Raw genomic sequence first — 19,675 nt, 5'->3', positions numbered from 1 at the left:
TTAATCATGGAAATTTTGCCAATAAAGATAAAAAAAATAGCATTGAAGTCAATAGGATAAACTTCCTCTTCTCTATACTGGAGAATTCTCACTTGGAAATTCTTGCACAGAACATTTGTTACACCTAACAAGGCTACAACAATTAGGTATAAATAAAGCAGAATCAAATGCTGGAGATGTTATTCTGAGGTAACAGCTGATTGGATACATATGGCATATGAATGTGAGGTCATCTCCCCTTTTCGAAAATAAATTAATAACATTGTTCAAGCATTGAGGTTGATTAGATGTAATATTTCCAAGTCAATGATTTTATTTAATGCTCCAATCCCTGAAATAGCTCCAAGGTCTCAAGTACCTCTTCTTTGGTCTATACCAACAATAGCTAGAAAAATAATAGCAACCAAGAACTGGAAGAGTAAATCTACCCCCTCTTATACTATATTTTTTAGTATGGCAAAAATTGTATGTAGTAGTGACCGACATACAATTAGGATGAGAATTTCTACTATTACTCATTCCTTTATGTCATGGCTAAATATTAAAGATTTGCTTGAGAAATATTAACCGTTGTTAAGTTACATTGCAGTGATATGTTACGCAGCTGTGGGTGCAGTATTTTACTCTGATTGTTCTTTGTTATTAAAATACAATACATTATTAAAAAAGTAAAACAAATTTCACAGTGACATCAACTGGAATAAAGCACATAGGAGGTTAGAATTAAAAAGAAGATGACAAGTATCAAGAATAAAAATAAAAACAATGGCAGTGTGAACAGGTGTGACATTATCAATAGTATTACTTTGCTGCTAGGGTTTGACATTAAAGATGTAAAAGCATTAATTCATTTGGGAGCTGAAAATTTTTGTGAAGTGTCATTTAAAATGCTTAACATTGCTAGAAACAAATTATGACTGACATTAAAAAAGAAATATGGTAGCAGCATGGAAAGTCTATTTATTTCGGAGCTTGGACTACAACTAAAAATGAAAATAAATATGCAATTTAGGACTTCAGCTATGGATAAATATGAGTTAAACATTTTTTTCTTTCACTATGGAGTAAAGTACATGAAGTTAAAAGAAATTTATGCTGAAAGTAATGTATGGTCTGGGGGTTGGGAAGTGTGGGTAATAATGGATATTAAGGATGAGAAAATTCAACTTATTTCAAGTACAATAATTGTGAATGGTAAGAGGATTTGTTAGGTACTGGTGACAACCTAAACCATGCCATTTCTGTGAGGATGAAAATCATTTAGTACAAGACTATAACAAATGATGGTGTGGAAAATGTGGAGGAGGGGACATATATTAAAAAAATCTGTAAGCATGTTTGTAGAAAATGAATAGAATTTGGACAATTCTGGTTTGACTTTCTTATATTAGAATAGGAAAGAGTAGATGAAAAGGAAATCACTGAAGAATGAAAAATAGTAAAATATTACCACAGAATATGGTGAAAGAAAATGTAGTATGGGGAAGGGGAAACTGCAGAAAAGTTAAACAGTTAAAAGGCAGTTAAAGAAGAAATAACAGTTCAAAGTGAGGTTATTAATATATCGGAAGAGAAAGAAAACAGAGAAATGGAGACGGGAGAAGAACAAGAACAAGATAGTGAAAAAAAAAAAACAATTGATTGGAGACTTAGGAGAAGGAATAAAACATAAGATCTGGAAGCAAAAGAAGTATTAAGAAAAAGAAAGGGATGATACAGATGTGTTAGAATGGCATTAGAAATGATGCAAGAGGTTGTGTGATGGTAGAATGGTGAAAAAATAAAAAATAGATATGTTTTGCTTGCTAGATATAAGATGTAACAAAGAAGATAAATGGAAAACAATACAGGCAGTATAGGATGGGGTGGGGTTAAATTGTTTGGTCAGCAGAAAAATGATCCATGTTCTAGAATAGGAATTATTATAAAAAAAGAAGAAAGAATTCTATATGTACCGAAGCTAGTAGTACCAGGAAGAGTGGTGATATGTAATATGAGAATGAGGCAAATATGCATACCAGTAGTAGTTATTTACATGTATACTAATATGAAGGGAAAAACAGTTACTGAAAAAGTAAAATAAAATATGTTAGTAAATATATCAGAAGTGATAGGAAAGTTTAACTGTAATCTGAGTAAAGAAAAGGGGAAAATAAGATATTAAGATGATAAAGGGATTAATAAAATGTAGAGATTTCAAAGTAGGAAAGAAAAGAATGGGCATATAAATGGGATTTTTTATAGTGAAATTAACTATATAGTTTAAAGACATGAAGATATAACAGGGAAGTACAGATGGCAGAATTTTGTGATCATTGAACAGTTTGGCATTAATGGGGAAGACGGAGAAATAATAAAGAAAGGAAAGGGAATAAAGAAAACTTAAAAGGAACTTAAACTTAACATTTTAAACTGCAGTGTTTAAAAAGGAGGACATTATGATAAGAGAAATATAAATATTATCAAAAGATCATATGCAATGAGATAATTTTATCAATATTAGACACATTGGTGGGCAATAAATAAGCAGAAGTATAAAATATATTTAGAAATAGAAGGAAGAATAAAAAAGAAATAAAATGAAATATAAAGAAATTTTACAGAATTATGAGAAAGGGATAGAAAATGGAAGAGACAAAATAAAGAAAATCTAAAACAGATGTATAAAATAGAGAAAAGGTAAAAGTGATGATACATAGGCAAATATTTTTCCCAAAGGAAAGAAAGAATATGTTTCCTCTTATTTAAGAAGGGAAATAAAATGAGAGAAGGATGGATGGATGTTATTTTAGATGGAAAGAGATATCAAATATAAACAAGATTCTATTACAAAGGTTGTAAAGAACTTTACATAAAAATGTATGAAAAAAAGAAGAAATGGATGAGCAAGAAGAATGGAAAGTGAAAAAAATCTGAAAAAAAATATTCAGAAAATGATATTACAACAGAAGAAATAGAGAAGGAGATAAAAGAAGGTAAGAATAAATCAGCACCATGACTGAATATTATACATTTTATATGGAAATGAATAAAGATGAATAGATTTTTTTAAGTATTAAATGAATGGATGATGGAAGGTATAATGGAAGAAGATGTGTAGTGGAGTGAGAATTTTTATATGGAAAATTATGAAAGAAAATATAAAAAATGGAGGACTATAAATCTAGGGAATACTAACTATAACATATTTATAAAAATACTAACAAAGGGATTGAGAAAGTAATGGATGAGGTAGTAGAGGAAGGGGTCTATGGTATAAAAGGAATAGAGGTGAAGGAAATGTTTATTATAATAAATATAGTAGAGATGATACAGACAGAAAATAAAGAAGTATGATTAGACCATATGACATAGCTAAAACTTTTGTTAAAGAAAGTCATGAAGAAATGTGGTAGAGTTTAGAGGCATATGGCATAGGAGGAACAAATATTAATGTAATAAAGAAATGTGAAAATTCATAGATGCATGTTATGATAAATGGATGGCTGGTAAAAAATATGTTTTAAGAGAGGATTAATACTTGGGTGCCCAATGAGCTTGAGAATAATTCAGGAGGCAAGATGTGAGATGAAAGGAAATATGTATGAAGTACATAAATGATTTAATTCTAATAACATAAACAAAAGATTGATAAGTGAGGTTGTAACAAGGATCAAAAAGCTGTTAAGAAAAGTTAGTCTTCGGTTAAACAAAATGAACTGTAAGGGATTTGTTAGGAAAAACAATAAATTGAATAAATATATAAGAAAGGAAATAAAGATTGTGTGAGTGACATTTAGGGAGTATGGAAGTGTATTAGGTCAGTGGAGAAGGATAGAGGAACAAATAAAAATATTATCTTGGTGGAAAAGTTTTTATTTATCACTTCAGAAAAATAAGCACATACTGAATACTTACATATTAGGAAAATAGCATATTAAAGGCAATATATATATATATATATATATATATATATATATATACATATATATATATATATATATATATATATATATATATATATATATATATATATATATATATATATATATATATATATATACATATATATATATATATATATATATATGTGTGTGTGTGTGTGTGTGTTTCCCACTCAAATCGAAAAAGATTCATTAAAGTTTTTTTTTTAGTATCAATTTGGGCTCAAGGCTTATCCCATTGAGAAGAGGAATAATTTATAATAAAAAAGAAGAAGGTGGTTTGAACTAAAAAAAGAAAAAAGAAAAGAAATTCAATAGTCAATTTAGCATCTATGCTTTTATTTTGGGTAAAGTAAAAGGTAAAAGAAAGACAACAAGAAATGATAGGATATATGCTATATTAAAAATACAAAAAATATGGAAAGGAGAGCAAAAGCAGGGAAAAGAAAAGAAAATAGGACAATGTATAAAAAGGATATGATAATTAAATAAAATTATGGAAGTTAAAAGTAGGTTGAATTGATTGCAAAAGTAAAAAATGGTATATGATTAAAAAAAAAAAACAATATGCATATTGAAAGAATTAAAAAAAGATGAAAAAAAGCATTAACAGGCAGAAGGAAAGGGTTTGAAAATATTTAAGAAGCAAAGCATTCCTTGTAGATAATTTTATTAGACAATATACCGGTGAAAGGGAATATGAAATATAAGGTAATGGAGTTAAGAAAATATATTATTTGCAGTGAAGAAGAAACAATAAAACATTTTTTTTTACTGCAAAGAGAATACAACATTTTGGAAAAGTTAAAAAAATGAACACAGTTGGCAAGGATGTAAATCTATAAACATGGATATTAATTTATGTGGAAATCATGGTAAAGCAATATGGTATTAATAAATGGGGCAAAGTACTGTTTGTGACAATATGCTATGGAAAATATGCATGAATTTGTCATATAACAAGAAAATGGAAGAGGGTGATGTATTAGCCAAAAAAGAAGGTGCATGTAGAAGAAAGGGTGGAGGAATAGTGGGTAAATATAAAAGAAAAAAGAAAGAAAGAAATATAATTGTTTAGTGAAGTTATTTTGTGCTGATAATGTGTAAATAATTTAAAATATGAATATACAAAAATGAGAGTGTTAATAATTCCTATAAAGTTTTTGTATGGTATAAAATGAAAGCAAATGTTTATAAAGCACACCCTTCCTTTTTGTCTTATTTTGCATCAAGACCACTAGGTGGTGATGGAGGATGATGGAGGACTAATGTTTACTTGGTTGTGAGAAATCCAAGTTAAAAGAGCAGTGTGCATTTTAGAATAAGCTGATTGACAGTTGACTGAAGCCACTGGAAATGAGGAAATTATTGTAATGGAGTTAGAAAAAGTTGGATTACCAAACACAGGATCTCCTGAATTTGAGGAAGAAAAGTAAACAGGAGAATGGAGCCAAAGCAAACTGGACTGAGGTAGCAGAGTATGTTATGGATGCATAAACAGAAGAAATTACAGTTTTAGTGAGGAAATCATTGAGTTTTGGTGATAAAGGTGCAGAAGACTCCAATGTGCATTTGGCTGATGGAGTAACTAGTGTTAAGGACACATACCGATGACAGGATATCTAAAAATCTTGTGTTGATGCTGTAAGAATGAGAACACAGAGAGACATGGCACCAGTATTAAGGATACAACAACAGACTGTAACTGAACAATTCAAAACTAAGAAGTGTGTGGTAAGAATAAAAAAAATGGCTTTCATTTAAAGAGATATGATGTTTTAAATGGTATAATTTGCCTTTAGGATTTAGCATAAAAGATATAAGAGCATTAAAATATTTGAGGACTGAGGATGTCTGTGACATGACTTTTGAAACCTTTTGGCTTATGAGAAAAAATTTGTCTCTGAGATGGGAAATAAACAAGAGACAGAACCATGAAAGGACTATTTTTTTTTTATTTTAAACTGCAGCTAATAAACAAAATGCATGTAGAATACAGAACTGCTGATACTGACATTGCTAAAATGATTTTTTTGTAAAGAAGTGCATTATTTAAAAAAAGGTTTCTTGATGAAAGAAATGTGAGGACTGAAGGTGGAATGTATTAATAACATGAAATATTTCTGAATGAAGGGTGCAGCATGTTCAACATGTAATAAATGTTAATGGAAGGTGGTGGCTGTGAGATATTGTTGGCAGTCAAACTGCCTGTTTTTGTTGTGATGAAGGGTATTTATTAAATGACTGAAAAAAGAAGATATAGACAATTTGGAGAAAAGGGATATGCAGCTAAAATTGAGAATCAAAGTGCAGTAAATGTAATGCCCAAGGGCATTTTTGTTTGATTATCTTAGTTTACAGGATGAAGGAATAATAAGAAAAAAATGAAAATAATAACAGAGAAGATGACATAGAAAATGTATTGGAGAAAATATAGAATCACATATAATAAAATTAACTGAAATGGAATTAAATATTGGAAGAAAAATGTTCATAAAGAGAATATGTATAAACTATTGACAGTGATGAAGGAGAGAAGGAGGAGTTTGACACAAGACAAGAGTAAGAACAGAATAATAAAAAGTCAGCAGAAAAGATAGATATGAACATTATTAAAATTATAACAGGGTGTTAATGGTAACTGAATGGCGAAAGCAGATATTATATATTTATTAGAGACAAGATGTATTAAAAAAAGAGACAAAGGACTGAGTTGAGGCACTATGAGGAAACAAGACCATATGGTCTGTAAGAAATGAGGAATGTTTAGATGTAGAAATTTTGAAAAGAAATGAACACTAACTGTTGCAATATTAATACTGGGTAGGATGGTGTTGCATGATAAAAGAAAAGGAGAAAAGTATGTAAGATTATTTGCAAATGTGTATACAAATATGACAGACTGGAAATATTTTTGATGTCTTAAGTATGTTTTGGTTAATAAGTTTGTTATTATGATAGAAAACATTAATTGTAACTTAAGGAAGGAGAAAATAACACACCCTTTGAAAGCACTGAAGTTATAAAAATGTGAATGACTACACGTAGGAAAAACAGAGTGGTCTTTTCAGAGAGGGAGATTTAAAACAGACAGAGATTATGTAATATGCTCTAATGGAATGGAAGAAATTGAAAGTGATATGGAAATTATTGAGTTTTCTGATCACAGAGCTGTGTGGGCAGGAATAGGTGAGAATAAAGTGATAGGGGGCAGAGCCTAGATGGCCAACTGAGAGCAGTGGATTTTGAGAGCTCCACAAACTAGTATAATAATAGCAGAAAATGTTATTATTTTTCAAGTTTAAAATGTCATAAATCTATAGATAAACTACTAAACTATATAAATATCAATTTTAGTGGTGATATACAAACATTTTCCTGTCAAGTAACTTGGAGATATATTGAGTCACTGAATATGAACAACTCAAGGAATTCTCACCCAGATGCTGCTTTGAAAAAAGAACTGCAGTTTGATGACATCGACCTTACAGGAACTATATTTGAAGATGGCTGGCTTTAAAAATGACTTAGAAAACCTCAAATTAAATTCTCAAAAACAGATTGATACTCTTAAGGAACTATTACAGCAACACCATACAAAAATTACAAATATAGAGACTTCTCTAAATGACATTGAAGGAAGACTCAAAGAAGAAGAATTCCAAAACGAATTTCTGCTTAAACAGAATGAGTGGCTGCTTAACAAAATAGATGACTTAGAAAACAGGGAAAGGAGAAACAACATAAGGATCTTTGGTCTGCCTGAAAACACTGAAGGTGAAGACATTACTTCATTCTTAACAACCTGGATTCCTGAATTTATAGACTTGAAAGAGGGACTTTCATTTGGTATTGAAAGGGCACATAGAGCACTGAGGAAACCTGCTTCTAACTCAACAAATATCCCACCTAGTTCCATAGTTATAAAATGTATTCATTTCTGGACAAGGAACTAATATTAAATTCTGCTTGGAGAAAATTACCCTTAAAATACAATCAAAGCCTGATAAGGTTTGACAATGATTATTCTTCCAGAATACTAGAACAAAGGAAAAGGTCTGGCTAATAATAAAATTGTTGAAAAAAAAAACATTAAAGCATAGCTGTCCTTTCCAGCCAAGATACAAATACTTTTTTCCAATAAGATGAGAACCTTTAATGACTTAGAAGAAGCTACTATATTCATCAAAAACAACAACATAGTGTATATCCCAGAAGAAATGGAATTGGTGGCCCCTACTCTTAAAAAAAATAAAAGAAACAAATACTTGGACTGATGCTAGAAAGAAGAAATAAAAAACTGATTCCAAGACAGCTGTCCCAAAAAAAATAACTCTTACAGTTGCATCTCTCAAAGTATCAACTGATATGGTACATCACTTGTTTGTTTTTATTAAAAGAAAGAGGGATTCTAAAACAGCTGAGAAACAGTAATGATTTATTCAGAATGTTCAAAGAGTCCAATAATTCTTCTCAAACAAAGGTAGGTCAAGATGGGTTACTATTTACATTATATATAAGTCAAACAAAGCAACATATAATGCAAACATAGAAGTTTCTGTTCCTCTACTTGAACTCAGTGAATACTTCTCTTGTTCATTTTTCATTGATTTTACCTATAATAATTTAAGTACTTGATTAACTAATTCAACAAGATACCATTCATCAGAGTTCAGACTCAAATGTAACAAATTAACATCATATATAATAACAGTGACAGTAGTGTTTTGAAAAAAAAAATGCTGTCATGGAGACTAATCCCTTCTTCGTTAAAGTATGATTTAGAAATGCCATATATATCCTGGTTAAATAATAGTAGCAAGCTCTTAGTACAAATGTCATCATTATTCTGTCTAAATATAGTTAATAAAAATTATGCCAGGTATCACAGCTACGAGTACTGTTTGATCAATCCTGATATGGTGTGCATGGATGCAGCTGTGTCTGGCAGCTAGTACAAATGTTATTATTATTCTGTCTAAACATAGTTAATAACAATTATGGCAGGTATCACAGCTACAAGTGCTGTTTGATCAATCCTGATATGGTATGCGTGGATGCAGCTGTGTCTGGCAGCTAGTACAAATGTTATTATTATTCTGTCTAAACATAGTTAATATCAATTATGGCAGGTATTATAGGTTTGAGTGGTGTTTGATCAATCCTGATATGGTGTGCATGGATGCAGCCATGTCTGGCAGCTAGTACAAATGTCATTATTATCCTGTCTAAACATAATATCAATTATGGCAGGTATCATAGCTTTGAGTGCTATTTGATTAAGCCTGACATAGTGTATGTGGATGCAGCTGTGTCTGGCAGCTGTTATATGTTGCCATTTTTGTCTCTGGGAAGCTGTGGGTTGTGACTTGTGTTTGAGGTTTACTGATGCTTGTGAATTAGGAAAATACATTTGGTGTTTTAGCCTGGATCCAGGAGAAGGGGATGGATAGAACTGTGATTTAGGATATTTTGACAGAGAATGGTTTGTTTGTATATCTGCTGAGTGAGAGGTGGGAGGGCTGGAGGAGTGTGTTGCCTCTTGTGGCGATTTGTTGGAAGGTTTTTTTTTATCTGTTTGTTCTCTGTTCTTTTTCTGGCTGCTGCCTTGCTGAAAGGGAAGGAATTTAGGCTTGAAGCTGCAGTAAAGTGAAGCTTGCTTCAGGTGTGTTGTGAGCCTCTGGTATGCAGTATACAGACACACTAACTGAAACAGATGCTCCCAGGTTGCTATGGTAATGAAGACAGATTGACGATAATGCTTAATGGCTCTGAGGAGCCTCCAAGATGATTCTCAGCAATGAAGTTTCTGGTTTAAAAAAAAAAAAAATATATATATATATATATATATATATATATATATATATATATATATACATACATATAATAAAAGGGCTGTTTTAAACCACATGTACACATATTGATGGGCTCCCAAAACTTTGTTTAGCTCATTAAGTTGATTCTTGAAAAATAAAAATAATAAGAGCAATTTTATATTTAAAATGTATTTTGGTCCAAACACATTAAGGACTTACATAAGAACGGAAGTCTGAGTTATTGTGAAAGACTAAGAGCACTTGTGCAGTACCCTTTTAAATGGTCTGGGAGGTGAGCTTGCTCTGACATGTTGGGCATATGGGGATAGCTGATTCTAGGGGTGTTTGGGGTTGCCGGGAAGACCTAGAGAGTCATCAGATTTCCTTTGTGGAAATATCTGTGGGAATGGAAGGTCTGTTGAGTGGTTCACTGGCAGAGTGGCCACTGTATGGAACAAGGCTGGTAAAATGGAACAGGACAAATATTGGTTTGGATATTTTAAGAGCAGCCTGGAAACACACCACATGAATTAGTAAATAACATTCTGGCAAAACTGGATGGACATTGTTCCCCATGCTTGAAGAACTGATATGTGTGTATGTAAGGATGGAAATATACTTATAACAAATAAGAAACTAGAAGAGTCTCATAATTTAAAGCCTATGGACTATATAAACATGCTTGGAAGGAGCTAATAATAAGAATAAACATTATAGCTTGTGGTTTCTCAAATAACTAAACAGCCAAAAAAAAAAAAAAGCTCACACAATAGTTATGTAATGTATGATTTTAGTAAATCTACACATAAAATATATAATCTTCATATAAGATGAAGCAGTCTACTGAATTTAGATATTAAAGACAGGATTTAATAACATGGGCTTGTGTATAATAACACTACTGTCTTAACTTGTCATAAATGACATACACTACTTTGAACATCAAGAGGAAGCATGATGATTTTCTTATATAAGTAAATATGCATAACAAGTCATGTAATTGCTTTAACTTGAATTGTAGTTTTTGTAACCCATCTTGACCATATGTAGTACTTAAGCAGTTGCCAAGCTAACTAATGCTGTATACATGACATCAGACTGACAAAGTTGTTCAAGAGAAACAACAGAAGCCTGAACTTGAAATATCACAGAATGTAACAATCATATTCTGAACAAACAGTATTAAATTGACAATAGACAATCAGTTTAATAACATGGGCTTGAGTAACACTACTGTTTAACACTACTGTTTTAACTTGTCATAAATGACATACACTATATTGAACATCAAGGGCATGGTGATTTTGTCATACAAGTAAATGTGCATAACAAGTCATATAATTGCTTTAACTTGAATTGTGGTTTTGTAACACATCTTGACTATACATAATACTTAAGCTGCTACCAAGGTAACTAATGTTTTATACATAACAGCAAACTGACAAAGTTATTCAAGGGAAACAATAGAAGCCTAAACTAGGAATGTCACAGAATGTAACAATCACATTCCGAACAAATAGTATTACATTGACAATAATCACTCAGTTTAACATTTGCTGATTATACAAAACAGAATGTTGCCATTTAAATCTAAAAACTTTCAGCATATGCCATAAAATTGCAATTTATGAATATGGAAAGGGAACTTGTAATCATTAATCTCAATGAGTGAATTTATTGTTTTTAACCTATAATTTCACTCTTTATAATAAGAAATGACAGATATGAAAATCCTTATGTGTAGGAAATGGGGGGAAGAGGGATGCACTGATAATTAAAATGCACTAACTTTCGTCAATGTTTACATAATACAAACTTGATGCTTCAAGTAAGTTAGCAACAAACAAAGTGATTACTTAAATGTTGGCAAACAATGACATATAACTTCTGATATATCCAGTAAAATACATTGTATTATAAACATTAGGTATAAATATTATTAACATATATTTATATTAAGTAATAAGTTTTGAAAGACTTCATCATTAAGGGTGAATATATTAAATAATTGTGTGTTATAATGTTTACAGAGGTTTTATATATGATACATCCTACTTTACTATGATTGAATTGCTTGTCATCCATCTTTCCTGTAAATATTAATTGCTTATACAGTGAGTAGACATTTATATTGCATTAGAATTCTGTCTAATCTACAATAGTACTATATCTGTTCAAAATAATATAAATATTGCTTATTCCTATTACAAATATTCTCCATATGATAATTCAATTTATTGAGCTCAGATGTTCTGGATTGTCAAGGTATGAGTGATAATCTGACGGACTTAGGTTTATCCATCAGATTAGGAATGATTTTCATTCCATGGTGGATCTTATTTTTATTAACACTTATTAATTTAAATTTATTTCACAAAAACATTTTTAGTATGCCTGACCAAAACATTACTTTATTGGTAAACACTCAAAGTATAAAACTGATAATTTCCTTTAAAAGTTCAAACATATACTTTATAGTTATCAGAGGAAAATGTTTAATAGTCACAATAAACAAAAAATACATAGTCTAAATAACCTAAGATGGATTTAACTTTATTATCTTTAAATACCAATGGCTTAAACAAACCTAGTAAGAGATCAGATCTACTGAAATATTTAAAACTGAACAATGCAGAAATTGTCTTCCTCCAAGAAACTCATTTCAAAACAAATGACAATTACAAATGGAATCCTAAGGAATGCAGGATATTGGTGCAATCCACTTATAAGACAAAGACAAAAAGGGGTAACAATTTTATGGAAAACAAATGTGATTAATCCAGAAATCATTTATAAGTATGAATATAAAGAAGGCCGTATGGTATTAGTAATAGTTAAATATAATAACAGAATATGGACCCTAGCCAAACTATACTGGTTCCCAGGTATTGGATCAGTAACTGTTAAAAACAATTGGATTTAATTTCCAATAATTATAAAGGCAACTTAATATTAGGAGGAGATTTTTAACTGCATATTTGATATTTCTGAAACTACAAATAAAAGACTGCTGCATACATCTGCTGTATCAAAAGCTTTAAACAAGTGGGTAGAATAATTTCATCTTGTAGATACTTTCAAATTTAAATAAGATAAATCTTTGCTGTTTTCCCATTAAGATCACAGATTTGGTACCCAGACTTGAATAGATAAAATATTTGCTGCCCATGACTTATTCTCTAAAATCATTAATTTCTCAATCACTCCTTGCCCCCTTTCAGACCACAATTCATTGATACTAAACTTCAAAATAGGTACAAACCATTAATCTTTAATTCCAGAATTCCAGCATATATAACTAAAATTAAAGAGTTCAAACCCTGGTCACCACTACAGAGATAAATAAAATAATGATGTGAGACTCATTAAAAGGTTACATATATGGCAGAACCCTAACTTGGTATACAAATAATCAGAGAATGGGATTGTGAATTATTAGATCTACAATCCAAACTTTTGTCAGTAAAAGCTGAAAAAATCAAAATCATTTGGAGATGAAAAAGAAAGAAGTATTAAACAATAAGTACAACAAAATTCTAACACATAAAACTAGTTTAGGTTTAGAAAAACTAAACATTAATACCTTGGCCACTTCTCCCAAATATCTACATAATTTATCAACAAGAATCAAAATACATTCAAAAGCTCATAACATTAAGAGTATCTTCCATGAAAATAAAGGGGAAATGTCTCAGATATAGGTGACATTCTTGATGCCTATAGAAATCACTATGTGGAACATTTCCAAAAATCAAATATACATATTGATCAATTAAATCTAGATGAAGCATGTTCTAATATAAAAATATACCAAAACAATTAAAACTAGATCTGCAAGTACCCATATCCTACAAAGAAATTGCAGATACAATAAAAGAGGGTAAATATAATAAAGCCCCAGGTATAGATGGCATAATTATGGAAATATATAAACGTTTTCCTTCAAAGATACTATCCCTTTTCCATAAAACTCTATTAGAAATTAAGTCAGAATCTTTAATACCATCCTCTTGGAGATATGCCTTAACCACACCAATTCTAAAGGAAAAGAAATCCTCAAACCTCTGTACCTCATATAGACCAATATCATTATTAAATAATGACTATAAGATATTTATGACAATATTAACCAACAAAATAAAAATACCACTGTCCAAAACAATAAATAATGATCAAACTGGATTTATATATCATAAACACACACATGTCATAAAAGGATAATTTCTCTTATAGATTATGTTAATAAAGAAAATAAAGAAACACTCATAATTGACTTATAGAGAAAGCCTTTGATTCCCTAAATTGGGACTATTTATTCAAAATTTTGGTGTTATTTGAATTTCCTCCTTCCTTTGTTCATCTACTAAAGAAGATATATATATATATATATATATATATATATATATATATATATATATATATATATATAATTTAGCGTATGTTAAGCGCTAGGTCCTTTCACCTCTGAATCTATACATATAACACAGGGTACTAAACAAGGATGTTCATGTCACTGATTCTATTTGCTTTGGCTATTGAAATATTGGCAGATTCAATACATAACACTACAAAAATCAAAGGAATAGATGTTTATGAACAATACAATTCTAAAGTAATGCTCTTTGCTGATGGCATATTATTAACATTATCCAATACAAAAGAGACATTAGAAAAATTTGATATTTTAATTGACACATTTTACTGGACTTCAGGACTCCATTTCAATAAATCAATATAAAAAAATTTATTTTTAAATAAATAAAAAAGAATTGTAGATGAAGGGGAATCACATTATATGGAAACAAGAATCTAACTTAAAATATCTAGGAATTGAGTTATGCAAGGTTAATAATGAATTAGTCTCAGAAAACTACAATAATATCATCAATACAATTAAAATCTCTGTGGAAAAATGGGACAAAATAATATTAACATTTGAAGATAGACTGCAGTTAATAAAAATGTTTTTACTACCCAAGATTCTATATATAGCTTTGGCAATACAACTGTTATCAGAAAGGAATATACTCAAATAAATAATCTAATGCCTAATAAAATTTGTATGATTTCCCAAAAGAAACAGAATAGCTTTAATACATCATATCAGACCATGGAAACAGGGAGGATTAAACTTTCCTGATATAGAAACATAAATAAAACCATCAATATCTAAAACAATCTCAGATTGGATAAATCCAAATTATTCTGCAAATTGGAGAGAATTACTAACTGTAATATCAGTAAATTAATTTGATTTACAAAAAAATGTCAAACAACAGATAAAAACAATTTGCCATGACACATATGTATTAGTATGCAATATAACATAACTAAGCCCAGTAAAACTCATATGATTAATTATTACATTGACTCATTTAGGAAAATTATTAATGCAAACATAGATTTAAAAATCTGTTTTGATCTTTTAACACCATTCATAGTTACAAAGAGTTATCCACATAAAATATACAGATAAATAATTAATTCCTGGCAACAGAAAGGATTTGTTTGTTGGTTTCAATGTATCAAAGAAGTAAAAGTTCTGGATATGCAAATAATAGAAACGACATACAAAAATTCCACAACAAGATTGGCTAACTATGCAAAGTATTCTGTATTTGCAAGGTTTATGCATAATAATGAATAATTCTTCATTTAAAGAAATACCTAAACTTATGAAATACCTATATGAAATCATATATAATGATTAAGACAAGGGAAATAGTATTTTGAAATGTTACAAGATATTGATAAATTATAAAACAACACCCAAATCCTCATATTGGAATTATATAACAAAAGGACACTCATTACAGCTAACTGAAGAAATTAAATCAAATATTTTATTATCAATAAAACATGCATCTTTTACACAATACTGGGAAGTTTTTAATTGGAAATGCTTGCTCAGAGCATTCATAACTCAAGATAGAATTACTAAAATTAATTCTTCTGCAGAGGGAATATGTTGGAGGTCTGAGCAAATGTACAATGCAGATTGGAATCACATTTCTTTTGACTGTGTCAAAATTAAGCCAGTTTGGAATGGTGTTAAAAACTTTTTACAAGCTTTATTTAATGAATCATTTAACTTATCTAAAGCTCTAGTACTATTAAATGTGTACAAAGGTCCTCGTTTGAATGAGTCAAATACGTATCTAGTATGGACAATACCTGTAATCTGAAGGACATATATAACAAGAAGATGGAATACAAACACAATACCAACTTTGGAAGACTTCTACAGCCTAATGAAGACCGCAGCATTGTTGGAAATTAAAATTAAAGAATTAAGGATTCATCCTAAGCCATTTATTAACAATCCATAGAATAAAGTCTTATAGTTGATTGACACTTTACAATAACTGAACAGATACATACTGATAATTGGATTGTTATACCTATAAAGTAATTGTATATATTGAGCTCTGTTATGTCAGGCTAATGTAAATAATGTACATAGTTATTTAATATGTTATATACAAATACTATGGAATTTATTCAACTGTATTTGAAAAATAAAAACAATTTTGAGAAAAGCAAGAATAACGTGATACAAGAAGGAAAATTAATAAAAGGATAGGCTAAAGCCAAAGAGTAAGACATTATGGTAAGAACATATGACAGGGAATTTTTTTGAAACATAGTCTGTATGGTGGGTAGTATATATAAATAAAGGTATAATAAAGTGTTTTTAATGGGACAAAGTAGCATACAAAAAAAGAATGTAAAAAGCAATGGATGAGCTTCAAGTAGAAATGGATAAATGGTGAAACAATAAAGAGAGACAGAAAAAAGTTGCACAATGAAAACAAAGAAAAAGTTAAAAATCTATTATATAGAGAAATATTTTTCTTAAAAGGTAAAAAGAGGAAGTATCTTATTTAAGAAAAGAAATGAGACTAATAGAAGGAAGAATGGATGTGATATATGATGAAAAGAGTGGTCTAAGATATAAACAAAAAGAGATAAGGAAAACAATGTAAAGCTTTGTAGTGAAATGTATGACAAGTAAGACATTGAGGAACAGGAATGGTGTGCTAAAACATCTGAAGGTGTTAGGGCAGAACTGGACAAGGAGATTACTATGAAAGAAATGCAGGAAGTAATAAAAGAAGGCAGTAGAGAGTCAGCACCAGGATTGGACAGACTAAGTTATGAGTTTCCAAGCAAATGGAGAAGGAAAAAATGATGTTCTATAAAGTATTAAATACATGGTTAGATGAAAGGATACTAAAAGAAGTAGTAGTGGAGATTCAGTTATTAGAGAAAATGAGAACTGATACTTATATTTGCAGAGAAGATAGTGAACAATGAATTGCGTTATGCTTGCCAGGAGCAAAAATAGAAGATGTGAGACAAGCCTTGTCATGCCTTAATGTAAAGTAGTACAGATCTGTTTTTTTTCATATCGGTACAGATTATGTCATCCACAAAGATTCTCTGGCTGTTAGTAAGGAACTGACAGCCCTCTTATATAGTATAGTTTGTACTGGTGTTAAGATATATTTTTCACAAATCACCTATAGAAAGGACAGTCAGGTCACTGTGAATGAAAAGATTTTTTGGGTAAATTCCTACATGGAAAAAATGTCCTGCTTTAAAAAATGAAAATGTGTACAGCATCCAAGCCTAGGTTTGGGCACACGTGTTTAGACAGGATGGCGTGCATTTGTCAAGATCAGGGATTAGAATTTTTGTAGCAGATAGTTTGTAATATTTGACAATTGCTAGGCAGGATTTTTGCTAGATCGATAATTTAACAGTTCATAGATAGCAACATTTGATGCATCTATGATGGTTGTTAACGCTAGGAGCATTAATAATAATTTTATTTATTTTATTGGAAAATTTGCTATGTTCCCACAAGATTGATATTGTTATTGTTTGTGAAACATGGTTAAAGAATAATGACTGGAAACGAGTTCTGTCAAGGTATAAATGTTTTCACTGTAACAGACATTTTAACAAAAAATCAGGTGGGGGTGTTATGATAGGGATTAAATATAGTTATGAGAACTGTGATTACTACATGTTCAGTAATAACACCAATACTGTAGACTGTGTAACTGTGGCAATAAAGACAGCCCTGGAACATATAACAAGTGTTGGAGTGTACACAAGTCAAGTGCGGATGACCTAAAGGAATTCATACATTTCTTGCATGAAACACTGGAGGGTAGAATAATATTAGCTGGGGACTTACATTTACCAGAAAAAGACTGGAATAATATTGATTCAAGAACATTAGTAAGGAAATTATTCACAACGTATATTCAGGAACAACAATTGCTTCAGGTTGTAAAAAAAAAATACCAGGGGACGGAACATACTAGACATTGTTTGTGTTCCTAAAGAAAATGCTGTTACTTCAAATCAAGTTTTACCACCATTGATGTGCAGTGATCATGGGGTTATAAAGGTTAATTTGTTGCTAGATAATACTGCCAAAATGAAATCTCAACTAATGCACAGAAGGTTAGTTACAGATTATATGTAAGTAAAACAGTCACTATGTAAAACTAACTAGAGCAAGGTCTTCAGTGGAAAAACTGCAGATGGAATGTGAAAAGTTTTGAAAGAGAAACTGAGTGCAAAAAAAAAAAAAAAAATGATTAACATCAGGCTCTAGGCATACATCAGGAGATATATTTCAATAAGAACAAGATATCTAATTAAGGTGAGAGAAAAAATATAAGAAATGGAAGAGAGGTTGAACTACAACTTGTGAAAACTGAAATAAACAAGCTGGACAAACAGATTAACCATAGTGTGAGACAAGAACAAGAAAAAATTGAAGAAAATGTATATGAAGATATTGAGCATAATAGGAAAAGTTTTTATACATACCTAAGATGTGAGAGGAGTAAAGACACACAAATTGTTAATCTGTGTGTAAATTCTAAAATGTATTCTCAGACACAACAGATTATAAATATATTTACAAAATCTTATGCAAAACAGTTTGGCTCTACAAAAGCAAAAGAGGTGATAAGTTGTCCTAGTGAAATCCAGGTAACCCCAGATACTGGAATCAAATTAGATTTTATTGAAAAAGATCTGCACAAACTGGATTCAAACAAAGCACAGGGAGGTGACAGAATTGGTAACAATGACCTGAGAACACTTCAGCAAGGACTTAAAGTACCATTATATCTGTTATTCACTAGGTCATATAAATATGGGGAGATTCCACAAGATTGGAGACATGCACTTATTAAATCCATCTTTAAGGGAAAGGGGAGTCAAACTAACCCAGAGACATACAGACCCTTAAGTCTACTTTCATCTTGTGGAAAAATAATGGAGATGATTATATTGGATAAGTTATTGTCACAGCTGGATAGGTTGGGACATGAAACCCTTTACCAGCATGGCCTCACTTCAGGCTTTGTCCCTACCAAATGGCACACTGCTATAGTCATCCCTCTCCATAAAGTAGGAGGGCCTACAGACCCTGGAAATTATCACCCCATTAGCCTGATGAGTCTGATATGTAAGGCTATGGAGTGCATCATCATGGACCTAATTAACAAGGATATAGGGAATCTCCAAACTCTAGATCCCACACAATTTGTTTTTGTGAAAAGTAGATCATGCCTGCTCAACCTGCTTGACTTCTTTCAGTCAGTCATCAGAGCGGTGTATGAAGGTAAGGCAGTTCATACAGGCTACCTCGATCTGGTTACGGCCTTTGATATCATTCTTCACTCAGGAATTATTGATAAACTTAGTAAACTAGGCATCACCCCCTATATTGTTAGGTGGGTTGCAAATTGGCTCACAGATAGAACCCACAGTGTGAAAGTAGCGAACCCCAAATCAGACTGCCGACCAGTCATGAGTGGAGTCCCACAGGAATTGGTCCTGGGTCCTTTTCTGTTTGGCATCGACTTCTCAGAAGTCCAGGCCAACACGGAGGGACTCTGGCTGATC

At 30.9% G+C, this 19,675-nt stretch overlaps 1 protein-coding gene across 1 annotated transcript in view; it reads right to left on the bottom strand.

The window, feature by feature from the left end:
* Positions 1 to 19,675, bottom strand: part of LOC122817288 (medium-chain acyl-CoA ligase ACSF2, mitochondrial-like) — a 1,483,010-nt gene that overhangs the window by 428,561 nt on the left and 1,034,774 nt on the right. The gene's annotated exons all lie outside the window — the stretch shown is intronic.

The sequence above is a fragment of the Protopterus annectens genome, chromosome 12.part0 (assembly GCF_019279795.1).
Source record: "Protopterus annectens isolate FY-2018-M chromosome 12.part0, PAN1.0, whole genome shotgun sequence".
NCBI lineage: Eukaryota > Metazoa > Chordata > Ceratodontiformes > Protopteridae > Protopterus > Protopterus annectens.
The sequence above is the reverse complement of the archived record's forward strand: the minus strand, read 5'-3'. Positions and strand labels throughout refer to the sequence as shown.